General features: G+C 26.5%; 1 pseudogene; it reads left to right on the top strand.

Annotated features, from left to right (window-relative positions):
• Positions 1–2,765: 2,765 nt before the first annotated feature.
• On the top strand, positions 2,766–4,141 carry LOC126555015 (uncharacterized; annotated as a pseudogene).
• Positions 4,142–14,446: the final 10,305 nt, after the last annotated feature.

Genomic DNA, 14,446 nt, shown 5'->3' with positions numbered 1-14,446 from the left:
ATACAAGGATAATAAAAAGAGACCCTTTGCTTTCCGAATAGACTAAAAAAATACGTGCAATATTTTCTCCATTTTTAGAGTTGTTTGAAGACAATTTTTGTTAAAATATCTAATTACAAAATAAATAATTAATAAGGTAAACATGTTAAATTGTTTTTAAAACTTTAGTAGGTACCTGAAGAAAGTTTTATTGACTCCTTTAACACATTATGTATGGCTTTTAGATTGGAAATATTTAGATTTTTCAGATCTTGTAGTAAAACCATAACTAGATATAAAGTCTCTCTTAAATATCATCTATTACCCACGTGGCTGGATCAGATATATTAAGAAAGTAGATTAATAATTAAAATATAGTATAATATTATTGTACCTATAGTATGATGTAGTATATTATACCCAGGATAATAATTATTCCTATTATCGCCCTCTGAAATGAATCAGTTTGTTGGTCATTTGTTTTGTTAAGAGTTGACAAATGAAGACTGGTGTTGACCAAGTCAACTATTAAAACAAAATAATACTAATTAAATAATACATCAACTTTATAGTACTAAAATGTACCTTCAATAGCTGGGGAGTATTCTGATAAACTGCCAGTGTAATTGTTTCCATGGAACAAGAGTTGTCTGCAATTTTTGTTCATCGCTAACACAATAAGTACACAGTCAACTATTACAATTTATTTATTATAATATTATTACTCAATACTCATTACTAGTAGTCATTAGATGCAATTGGTATACACAATATTTAAAAAAAATAGGTAGTATTATAAAACTATATATTTTAAAAATATTGTAATAAATAATAGTAATAACTAAAAATACATACAATTAAAACTTGTATACTCACATTCAATAACTTGTACACAGACTGGTAAACTCTCATGTGCATTAGGTGAATGAACATTTGTGTATCAATAGAACAAGGTTCGTTCGTAAACATTTGTATTTATCACTACATAATAAGTAAATTATAACTGCTTCATTATTATTAATTTATTATGACTAGTAATAAATTAAACTATTTAGTATAAGACATTTAAACAAATCGATAAATTTTTTTTTTTAAATTTAAAGTTACTTGAATACACTTTACAATAAAACCAAAAGATTAAGTTTTCTAATTGTATTGTTGTTACATTGTTTCAAAAACCTGATTATTATAGATAGGAAAATAGTATTTCAACTGTGTGTATTAAAATCACTAAAACGCAAACTTTTATTTGGTTAAAAAAAATGACTTAGCATTGAAATATAATACCTATATAATTAATATTAATACTTCTACTAAATAAATAAAATAGCAAAATAAAAAACATTTTACCTTCAGTTGTTAATGTTGAAGATTTAAACATGTCATGAATTTTCAGACAAACTGTTTAAAAGAAACAGTATGTTTCTGTTTTTTTATGAGTGCATTTTTTTTATACTTAGCACCGCTTAGCCTTTCTACCGTCCATACTTCAAATTAAAGATACATAAGACTGGCGGTACGTCCGGTATGAACAATAACAATATACTATTTAATAATTAATTATTTAAATTTAAACAACAACCACTTTAAGAAAATCTTATCTTATAACAGCAAACGAACGACGAACGACGGTTATGAAATCACTAAATCAGTAATGACCAAACCTTTTCAGAACGAAGAACGAACAATCAAAGAAACAACTATTTTTAGAATACACAATAAAAACTGATAATGGTACCGGGTAGGCCGCGGGGTAACGATTATCCATCTACGAACTACGTAATACGTAATACGTTATCAATGTTCTCGCCATCCCACATCCAACGTAATAAAATAGATTTGGGTTTTCATAAGTAGTTGTATTTATTTTATAACAAAAAACCTGAAATTATTTATTGGTACTACCTAATGGCTAACATTACTTTAAAAACAAATTACAGTCTACAGAATTATAAATTTTTAATACAAAATATATACCATATGTATATAGACGTATCACGTATAGTGTATACTGTAAACGATAAATTGTATTTATAATTTAAAATTTTTAATAAATATATAGGTACAAAAATTGCCGCTCTTATAAATTTGCCGCCGGGGGCAATTGCCCCCTTTGCCCCCCCCCCTAAATGCGCCCCTGATCTCAAAGGTTAGGTTAGGACTCCCTCGGCTCCTTCCAAACCACCGGAGGTTAGGTTAACTAAAATTGTGACTACTAGACTTTTTACGATATTTTCTTGGCTGCGCGCTGTCCTTATCAACGGTACCTTTTTAGGTGTACGATTGAGCGTGCTAAATTATTTTTGCTTCTAAGCAACGTTGCCAAATATACAAATAATAGGTGCGTGGTAAATATCCGATTAGATTCCAATTTAGGCGATCCGTACGTAATTTATTACTTAATATTTCCGATACCAAACAAACTTTCCATCACTAAGAAGTAGATAATTTTATTTTAAATCATACTTTTATCTTTATTGTAAATTCCCTCACATGTACGAATATACCTAAACTATGATCTCGCATTGTATGTCTATACGTATTTACTGAAATGTCAGTTGTGTTCGTGTTCGTGTTCGAGTTGTAGCTGTCAACGTATATTTTTCGCATTGTTAACATTTTATAATTAATTTTTTAAAATGGAAAATTAAATTTTCATAATAAGTTCAGAAAGGGGGAGTGATTTGTTAGTGGTGAATAAACACAAATTTCGATACATCAGACAGAGGGCAGATGGAAATAACAGATGGAGGTGCTGTAAAAAACAGTGTACTTGTACAGTCTTAATGACAAGTGACAATAAAGTAATGCTAGAAATTGCTGGTGAGCATAACCACCTTGTAGATTCTACTCAAAAAATCGAGAGGCAAGTTCTAAGGGAAAACTGTAAACGTAAAGCTACAAGTTCCATTGCTACCCGGCCAATAAAAATAATTAGAAGTCAACTTATGAATAGCGTTAGTACCGAGTTAGAATATAATGACATAAAATCAGTTAGAAAGGCTATGTATATTCAACGAAGAAAAAACTTTCCTCGTTACCCTTCATCTTTAGAAGATGCCATTACGCAATTGAACGAATTACAAAATGAAGATTTTTTAATGTTTAGAGGGAAAAAAATTATACATTTACCCGATGATTGCACTTTTATTTGCTTACAACTGAAGAGAATCTTCAATGTTTGACAAGTTGCACAGATATATTACGGACGGAACATTCGACTATGCTCCAATTTTTTTTTTGCAATTATACACCATTCATGGCTATAAAAACGGTGTTTACGTACCTTTGGTATACTTTTTTTTAAAGGATTAAAATTTAAAAACACATATATAAATGTATGGAAATATTTAATTAATATATGTGAAAAGCAATCACTACTTTTTAAAATTGATATATTACATATTGATTTTGAAATTGGTGCTATTCAAGCAACTAAAGAAGTTTTTCCTGATGTCAAAATTAAAACATGCCGTTTTCACTTAGGACAAGCTTGGTGGCGCAAAGTAAGTTGAATCAATATGAATATTTTTAGAAATAATTAATCAAAATAAATTTTCAGATTAATGGCAATACAAAGCTAAGAACGGCATACAACGATCAAAAGAACGATTTACAATTATGGCTTAAATCATTTTTTGGACTTTCTTTCATCGCTCCAGATGACGTGGAGGATGCTTTTGTAGAGCTAATAAGTACGTGTCCAAATATTGCAGATGGACAACTATTTTCTGACTATGTTCTGGAGACGTATGTTGAACCTGGTTGTTTATTTCCGCCTATTTTATGGGCTGAAACGCCATCACTAAATCCTAGGTATATATTTACTAATAAGTCTAAAAAAATATTGTTTTCTATATTCATACATTTTTAGAACTACAAACGGGGTTGAAAGTTTCCATAGAACATATAACGCCCAGTTTACTAGTGCTCATCCTCCGACATTTGTTGTTATAAGTACGCTTATGGAAACTCAGGCAGAAACCGTCACTAAATTATCAACCATTTCCAAAGGAAAAATCAAGCCAAAATCAAACGAAGAACTAAAGAAAATCGAATTTGTGAGTAAACAGCACAAGAATATCAAAAAAATAAAACACCAGAAAACTTACTTAAGTATTTGGCCATAATTGGAAATAGGTATCAGGGCTTTAAAATTTAAATTATTTTATTTATATTATTTTATTATAACGATTTTTTTAATGAATATTTTTTCGATATCTATTTGAATATTTCATATTATTTTATTATAACGATATTTTTTTAAATATTTTTTTTTAATAATTTTTTAGTAGAGTATAAAGTATCTGTTATTGTTTGAAACTATTTGCACTATTTGTAACTTTTTGTACTATTTTTGACTGATTAAATTATATATTATTAATATATTTATATTTATTTATTTATTTAAATTTTAGTAATAAGTTGGCAACGTCGCATCCAATTTCACGCGCAATTGTACGCTTTTGAATAGTCAAAAGCATGTTCTTTGTTATTCCGGCACCGTGCGCAATCGTATGCCCAAAAAGGTAAAACGCGCGCAATCGTACTCCACCGATTTTCTTTACAGTCCCGTCTCCGATCTAGGGTACTCACTTAGATCGAATATCACTTAGACCGAATTTCACAGCAGAGCGAGGCACACCCGGCTAGCAGGCTGACCTGCTAGTCTCTTATATAATAAAGCGTGAAGAAGTTCGTTTCCTTATAAAAAGAATGCGCCTCGGTCGCCGTTTTTATGCTCCATGGCCCGCCGCCGTCGTTATCGCGAAAACAGACGATTCTCCAACGTCGCCGTCTCGATAACGCGTTTTTCTTAGGTTAGGTTCGATTATTACGCGGGTTTTCGACGATTTTATTATTTTTTCGATTTTTTTTTTTTTTTTTTTTTTATCGGCTGTTTGTTATATTAAAATATGTTGTTGTATTTTCAAGTGTACGTTGCTTTGGGAAACGTTATATTAAATAGACAATTAATATTAATATAAGCTTTATAACACACGAATTATACGGAATCATTATACAGGTATATATGATGGCATACTCTTCATTTACATATAAAATTGATATGTCTCATAATATAAAAGCCCCTGAAAGAGTTGAGTACAGATATAGTTAGGTAAGTCAAAGTTGTAATTGCAAATATTCTTAATCATACCTAAGAGTTTCTGTAGGAAATGTTTATGAGACTTTTCTTATAGTATTTTATTATGCATGTCCTTTAAATTGACTACCTATGATGTAATGTGTAATACGTTTTAATGTATACTGTAACAATTTCTCTGAACAAATTATATATATTATTATTTCCTATATTAAAATATGTTATATATTGTATTGTACAATTGATACCTATTTGATTTGTTTTAATGTTTTGCCTAATATATTGGACTATGATGTGTAGTATTATAATATATACGGATATACCTACAACACACTGACACTGTACATATGGATAAGAAACAAGAGTTTATGCAGTGTATAGTTATGATTATGATTATAAGTGTGACATTTCAATACATACACTGGTATGAGGTATACCAATATATATATATATATATATATATATACTTACTTATATTACTGTGTGTGTATACTAAAGCAGAATTGTTATGAATGAATATAATATGTTGGATGGACATTGGACATGTTATTATAGTAACTTAATATGGTAAATATGAATTTATTAAATGTATTATGTTATTTATTCTTATTAATATTAAATTCATTTACAAAAATTCTTCTATTTTCATCATTTTTATGTGAAAATGAAATTAAAAAAAAAAAAAAATTAAATGTATATACGCAATAGCTCATTTAATTAACCAATACCTATTACCTATTATACTGCTTAATTTCTTTTTTTACATTTTATATTTTATTGCATTATATATTTTAAAATTAATTAATATAATATAATATACTTAAGATTACAATAAGCTGAATTATATAAGCTTATTATATATTAATTATAAATTATTTAAGCTACTAACCAAAAAATAAAAATATACCTATAACAATACCAACGGTGCCAACACTCAACATAATAATAATGGTACTTAAAATACATGTTTATTATTATTAGGTTAACCTATTAGCTGCACAAATACATGTAATTGTAATGTAAGTAATTTGATCGAACGTATATTTCCTTACAAACATGATACATTTAAGTTGCACTTCTACAACTGATACTATTATTTAATTATTAGATACTCATATCTATACTACTATATAAATAGAAACCCCCTTTTTTTGTATGTACGCGCATAACTCAACAATGCCTGGACCGATTTCGCTTAAAAATGTATAAAAATTCATCAATTGAGAACAGCTGAACCGATTTCGCTAATTATTTTTTAGTTGTATTTGTTATTGTCTGGAGAAAGTTTTTACGAAAGAAAATTTTTAAAAAGTCAACCGAATAAGTAGAGAAAGTGCAAAATCTATTCATTGATGTCTGGGATTTGAACTCGATACCATTGTCTTTATTTACTCAATGGTAGACGTAGACATCTAAACATCAGCTCGATGTACAATCAATATAATCTATGGTTTCTATAGTTATTTTAGTTTGGAAATTTGAAATTTGTTGAGTGAATTTTTTTTTAGTTCACAATAATCTATCTATCTTCTATCTTTATATACAGGGTGATTTTTTTATCAAACAACACTCATTATTTCAAAAAGTATTAACTTTTTTCAAATTTTTTTTTCTTCAAAATTTTAGATTTACACTGTTCTAAAATTGTAGAACTCTTTATTATTTTTCGCCCTTATATTTATTAGGTAAACCACTATCAACTTCTGATTTTCAAATGACAACCTATACTTTAAATTTCATAAATTAAAAACTCTATTTTTTTTATGAATTATCACGTTAAAATTTTCATTTTTCGTCAATCCGTTGATGAGATATAGCCCCTCAAAGTTAGATAGTTTTGGGAAGGTTAGCGCAGTTCGCCCACAAAGGTGATTACTGATTGCGGCACTAGTCGTAATAAAACTTATCAGTTATTAAAACCAGAAGTTATACCTATTATGTAGTAAATCCGTTATCATTCGACCCAAGGTATAGCGGTTACCTGATCTTACCTACCTACAATAACACATGATTATTAGGTACCTATAACTAATTGGACAGCAGTAGCTGCTACTGTCGATTATCGCTTCAGATCCCAATTAATCTCTTTTCTATGCCGATTACATAAAATTATCTTATAATCCGTTATCCATTGTTACTGGTTTATCACTACTGCCTATTATCAAAAAAATACAGTGTATGTGTTTACAAAATAAATAGGAGTAGTAACTGTTAATTTATGTTAGAAATAAAAACTTGATACTGTTACTCTGTCTGTACGTCTGTAGTCTGTACTACAGTAGCAACAACTGTTAATTGTTTTAAACCACCACTGAAGAAGTGTAGACACTGTACTCTTAAAGTTTGTAGTTGTAGTGTACTGTGGAGTAGTCTGTTTACCTATAAAAAAAATAATAACTTGACTGTTACAGACTATTAAAGCATGGTGACATGGCTTCAACGACTAATACTACTGTCTACTATAGTATTATTCTGTAAAATTTTAAATTAACTCAATATTTTTTAAATTTTCACAATAATTATCATAACACCCATAAAATATTATAATATTTGTTTAATCTATAAGACAAGTACCTATATGATATGTATACCTAATATTTTGTGGTTTAACTAATTAGATAACTAGTTAGTGAACTGGATCTCTGGTTAGACAATCAAATATGTTTATTTTACCAACTTACTCATTTTATTATACTAATGTTAAATGCCAAGACTGAATTATTGTACCAGAAATTCATTCAATGGTAAGTATGAGAATTTGTGTTGAATAGAATTTTTAATATACTCTTTGGTTAAGAATGAATAACGTGTAAAATACATATTACCTATATGTAGATTAATTATACATGTATTTGTATAGAATTCGAATAAAGAATACATATTATTATTTATATTTTAATTTATGTTCAAATTGTTTTACATCCTCAGCTAAACAAAAATGCAAACGTTTTAGTACTTCAATGGATGTAGATTTCTTTAATACTTAACTCTTAATTTTGCTACAACAATCTTTTAATTTTGTTTGAGTTCCTCCACACTATTGCTTTTTTCTTTATATACTTCATTTTTTAGATGGCCCCAAAAAAAGAAGTCAAGAACACTTAAATCTGGAGAACGAGGTGGCCATTGAATTGTGGGGCTGTAAGTTCCAAACCAGTTATGGTCTCCATACACCTCATTAAGGTATGCACGTACAGCTAATGTATTATGTGCTGGTGCACCATCTTGCTGTCAAATTAAATTCAAACGCTGTTCAAGTGAAATATTTTCCAATAGTATGGGTATATCATTTTTCAGAAAATCAAGGTATTTATTGCCATTAAGATTTTCATCAAAAAAATATGGACCAATTAAATGGTTGTCAATAATCCCACACCAAACATTCACACCCCAACGGACTTGCTTATTAGTCTCATTTATCCAGTGGGGATTTGAATCATTCCAATAGTGAGTGTTGTGATGATTTACTTGTCCATTATTGTGGAACTTCGCTTCATCAGTCCAAAGGATGTTTGTTAAAAATTTAGAATCTTTCATTGTCGTTTGTCAGAAGTTGCTGAACAGGATTGGCCAGGTATGCATGGTATTTGTGTTTTTTAGCAATTTTTTGAACTGCCCAATATGTCATATTTAATTCATCTAAAATTTAATTTTTTTTTTTAATTTTTAATGTTTTTTTAATAGGAAAATCAAATACCTGCTATAGTTCTCAAAGATGTATGAGGATTTTCAATCAAACTGGCCAACACTGAAAAAGAGTTATCGACATTGATGGCTTTTGAAACTCTACTTTTTGGTTTTGTAAAACTTCCATATTCTTGTAAATTTTTGTACAAAATATAAAATCTTGTATGTTCTGGACAAGGACGATCAGGATATCGGGTTTTATATAATCTGTATTCAATATAACACTAGATATATTCAATTACTCATATTTGTTTTTTTGTAACTGTCCATTTATAAAAATAAATTATATTTTCTGTTTTCGTATATCAAATTAGACAGTTACCTGTTTCTTCACTAAAATGGAGAAATATGCAGGGTTGAAACATAATATGTTTTTTTAGATACCCAAGTATTCATTTATGTTTAAATTTTAAATTCCCATTTAAAATTTAATTGTGATTTTGTGAATAACTTAAAATTTTTATTATTTTATACTATAGCAACAAAAATTACAATTAGTATACTAGTACTATAATGATTTCAACTAATAGTTTTAAAAATCAACCCTGGATATTTGTTTAATTTAATAAATCATTTCAAACCTTGCTGCAGCTCTAGTATTTTTGGCCATTTCTACATAGCAATCAAGCATCTCAGTTTTATTTTTATTTGAACAAGTCATAATATATAATAACTTTTAAATATACCTAGTAATTAATAAACAACAAATAACTTTATATATATTAACTGTTTTATATGAATAAATTAACGTATTAATGTTTTAAGTTCATGTACAACACTATAGTACATTTTATATATAAAAGTTTAAGCATAAAGTATTGGATTTTCCAAATTTATTATATAATATTCAATAGTTTGATAGTATCTATTTTATAATATTTTAATGAGAGCTTTTGGTGATGAATGTGACATAATTTATTTAACAATTTAAAATTATAAAATTAAATGTATACAAGTATCCATAAAATAATACATAATTGTATTTTATACAAAAAAATTAAAAATATTAAATACAAATTAATTTTTGTGAAAATTAATTAATTTAAAAATTAATTTTTATGAAAAATAATTAATTTAAAAATTAATTATATAAACAAACAAAATGATTAGATATGAAAAAAACAATTTATAAATAGTTAATCTATATTTTACAAGATACCTAATGCTGTTGTATAGTACATCTTCCATTAAACAATTTTAATTATTACATACTACATATTTTTTATTTAATAAGTATATAAAATATCTACTTTTCAATATAAAATGGACAAGTTTCCAGAAAATTATGAAACATATTTGAATTCTAAGTCTGATGTTTCAAAGGTGTCAGAATTAGAATTCTATGAAGAAGGGTATTCAATTATGTTGAAAGAATATGAAGCCAATATGCAAGTAAGTAATATAATTAAATTAATTAATGGATACTATTACAATAATTATTTATATATGTATAATGAGATCTTGAGTTTTTTTTTATATTATTTTATCCACAGGAAATTCATAGTTTACGTCGTAAAGTTTCTATTTTGAAACATGAATTGAACGATACAACTGAATTGAGTGAGAAATTGAAAGAAGAGATTGGAGACACCCTAATAAAATCAGTAATTCTTATATTAATCATTATTAGACCAACTATAAGTACATTTTTACAAAATAATTTTAATGTGTATAAAACAACCCTAATAAACTACCTTATATAAAAAAAAAATGTTCAACTTAATATACATAGAATACGTATATCCAATATATTTAGTACATATTACATAAATATTTTCATTTATTACAAGAAGAGTTGAAAAAGAGCAATGTCACATTGCAAACTAAAAATGATAATTTACTGTTGCAAAATGAAAATTTAAAATGCACAATTAAAACATTGGTAAGACAAACTTAACATAAAACAAAGAAAATAAAATAATAATAATAATAATAATAAATAACACACAGAAAAAGGAGAACGAACAAATGGTGACAATAAAACAAATGGAACAGTTATTGGACAGTAAATTATCAAAACTTGAAAATAGGATTGTAAAAGGCCTGGCAAATCCTAGTGGCGATACCCCTGACGTAGCTACTAAACAAGCAACAAGTACTATGATTAAGAAACATAATTCAACCGCTTCAGCTCGTCCTTCTTTGCCAGTGAAATCATTCTACGATGAATGTACTGACTTGCAAATTAAACAAGTACATGATTTACATTATAATATATTGAAATATTATAATTAGGTACACACTTTCTGTTTAGAAACAAAAAATTAATTATTTAGAATTGTTTATATTTAGAGTATAGGTAGTATGTACTTACATAATATTTTAATTTAGTGCACAGAATGGTGGTGTCCCATGCACTCTAATTTTGCAGTTTTGGTGAAAGAGGTCAAGCCATCTACATATGAAGATGAAACTTTGATTAAACGAGCCAAGTCTCGCTTTGCATACTGGGCCAAAGGAGACACAGTAATATAATATATTATATTCTTTTGTTGCATGATTTAATATAAAACTTTTAAACAAACATTAATGAATTATTTTCCATTTTTCCAATACAGGTTAGATGTTGTACTAATGACAGAAAACGCAGTACTCAGCCTAAGCCGTATGTCTTACCATCTTGTTGGCCAACCTTAATGCCCAGTGATATGGAAAAACTAAGCATGCAATTTTCCAAACTCTAAAACTGTACAAATTAAAAATTTTATTTACACTTAGGTTAAAAATAAACATTATCAGCTTATCTTATTATTATTATTATTATTATTATAAATAATAACCTAACCTATACACTTATAGAACTAAGGCACTATAAGACAGTATGAGTATGTGCATTTGGTTTAACTAATTAGATAACTAGTTAGTGAACTGGATCTCTGGTTAGACAATCAAATATGTTTATTTTACTATAATGACAGAAAACGCAGTACTCAGCCTAACCTAAGGTATGTTTTACCATCTTGTTGGCCAACCTTAATGCCCAGTGATATGGAAAAATTAAACATGCAATTTTCCAAACTCTTAAACTGACAAAACTGTACAAATTACAAATTTTATTTACACTTAGGTTAAAAATAAACATTAACACAAAATAAACACTATAAACTTATCGTATTATTATTATTATTATAAATAATAACCTAACCTATACACTTATAGAACAAGGTTTGAGTAGTGAGTTCTTATGTTCTAAATAACATGTCAAGAGAATAAAAAAAAATAGTTTATTTTTATGTATAACAATTTTTTTTTTTTTTTATAACAAAATATTGCAGGATTACATATAAAAATAATAAGCACATGCATTTTGAATGAAGAAAATTTGTTAAAATTATTTTTACACAATTACATCTTAAGAAAACAACTTATTTTAATGTCACAAGGGCCAAGCTTTTTTCAAAATTTATATTTTTCATACATGTCATATTTTTAATTAAATATCTATATTAACATTTTTTAATACATAGTTTATTAATTCTAGTTAATGTTTTTTTTTTCATCTTTTACTAAAATTTAATATAATATGTTCTACATTTTTAAAATAGGTACAATTTGCAGACACAGAATTATATAAATTTTGATCAGTTTTTTCAATCATACATCTATAATTTCCTGTATTTGATACACTTTTTAGTGAAATTATATACTTGTATATAAATCATATAATACATTTTTGATGCACAAATAAGTTCATATTCTACAATAATTTTTTCATAAAAACCAGATTCATCATGAATTTATAATTTCTATTAATATTATTATGAGTCACTATAAAATTTTACCATCATTTTAAAGTCCAGGTCTATGAAAATGTACTTCTAACTTGATGATACAGTTAAACCAAAATTTTCGTTATGCAGTTATGCAAAATATAAGTGATGATTTATGTATTCAAGAAATTAGAAACAATTCTCCAATAACCCCAGACCTAAAACAATAGTAAAATTTAAAAGTGGCCCTAATAATATTAATATAAATTAGAAATTCATGAAGGGCCTGGATTTTATGAAAAAATTATTGTAGAATATGAACTTATTTGTGCATCAAAAATGTATTATATGCAGGTATGTAATTACTTACTAAAAAAATGTTAATCTTTTAATTTATTACTTTAATATAAACTATTTCTAATATTTAATAATAAATAGGCTATAACACCATCATTTACAAAAGGCAGATACAAACTTAGGGCATAGGAGACAATGCAATAGCTGCTAATAGACAACATTTTTTTTTTATTATTATTTAACCTAATAAATATCTTTGCTTCCCCCCCATTTCTCTAGTCTGTATCTGCCTTTACAAAATATCTAATGTCAGTATTTGGCATCTTACTATGTAAAACAATACAATTTAAAATTAAAATACATTATATGTTCTTTTAATACTTTATATTGAAATTCATCATGCATCATAAAAACAAATACTTAGTAGCAATCTAAATATAATAATTAATCATAGATTTTAGATACCAAAAGATTTTTTTTTAAATTATTTATTTGATTTATACTAGAATATTTACTTATTTTATTTTACAATACCTAAATTTCTATTTTTACTAATCAATGCACCAGCAAGCTATAATATTTCAAAATTATCTTTTAGGATTAAAATTTAAATGATTGATGTTGTAACCTTATTTAAATTTAAGTATGGAATGTCATACAAATTACAATACATTTTTTTCATTTACAATTTTTAGTTTTATATACATATAAAATGGTTGGTAATAGTTTTCCTCTGGAATGTTTGGAATGTTGGTTGGATTCAATTGTTTACACTTCTTTTAAATTTAGTTGATAAGGTATCTAAAAAAATACAATAAAAACCTAATTACTTGAATAATATTTCACTTAAAATATGTAGGTACTAAGTATACAAACCATATTTTTTATAAAAAATAAAAATATATTAAAATATTAAAATCCAATATAGAAACCAATAATTTTATTTTTATTGTTTCCAGTTGTAAATTGGAATATTGTTTTAATATGTATCATTCAAATCATCTGGATATTTTTTGTGAATACAGAAAATCTTAGAATATCATTATTAAGAATTTTAGTATGCTATAGATTTTCTAAAATGGCATTGACTATAGAGCAACTATCAATGTTAAAATCCTACTGGATTGTATTATCAAAATATTAACCATATTGACTGGAATAATTAACAAGTCAATAATCCATATAAATTGCAACAAAAATTGTATAGAGCTGATGTATTAACTGAAATCAAAATGTTTATAAATAATTATAATAAGAATTATTTATAATAGTTTTTATATATAACAATATGGTGATCAGAAGTACTATTTTTCATAGGATAGTACTCTTTTGCAAGTCTTGCTAACCTTGCAAGTCCTAGTGTCATTAAAAATAGTGTTAAGTATATGAAATTGCAATATTTTTTTGAAAATATTATTAGGTACTACACGTTTATGATTTTTTATAATTTAGTATTAATTTATATTTTATGGTTCGAGCTAATGCAATCTAATTGGTTGTTAGCATAGTTAATTTAATTTATTAATGTTTCCTATATTTTAACAAAGTTTTGTATTAATTTGTTCAAATTTTCCACTTGGTATTTTACCTTCAAAAAAATAACTAAAATATTTATAGGTACTTTAGTTTAAGTTTACTTAAATTTCATAGAATTGTTATCATAAAGACA

Source organism: Aphis gossypii, unplaced genomic scaffold (genome assembly GCF_020184175.1).
Source record: "Aphis gossypii isolate Hap1 unplaced genomic scaffold, ASM2018417v2 Contig00678, whole genome shotgun sequence".
NCBI lineage: Eukaryota > Metazoa > Arthropoda > Insecta > Hemiptera > Aphididae > Aphis > Aphis gossypii.
Note: the sequence above shows the minus strand (reverse complement) of the source record. Positions and strands in the feature narration are given on the sequence as shown.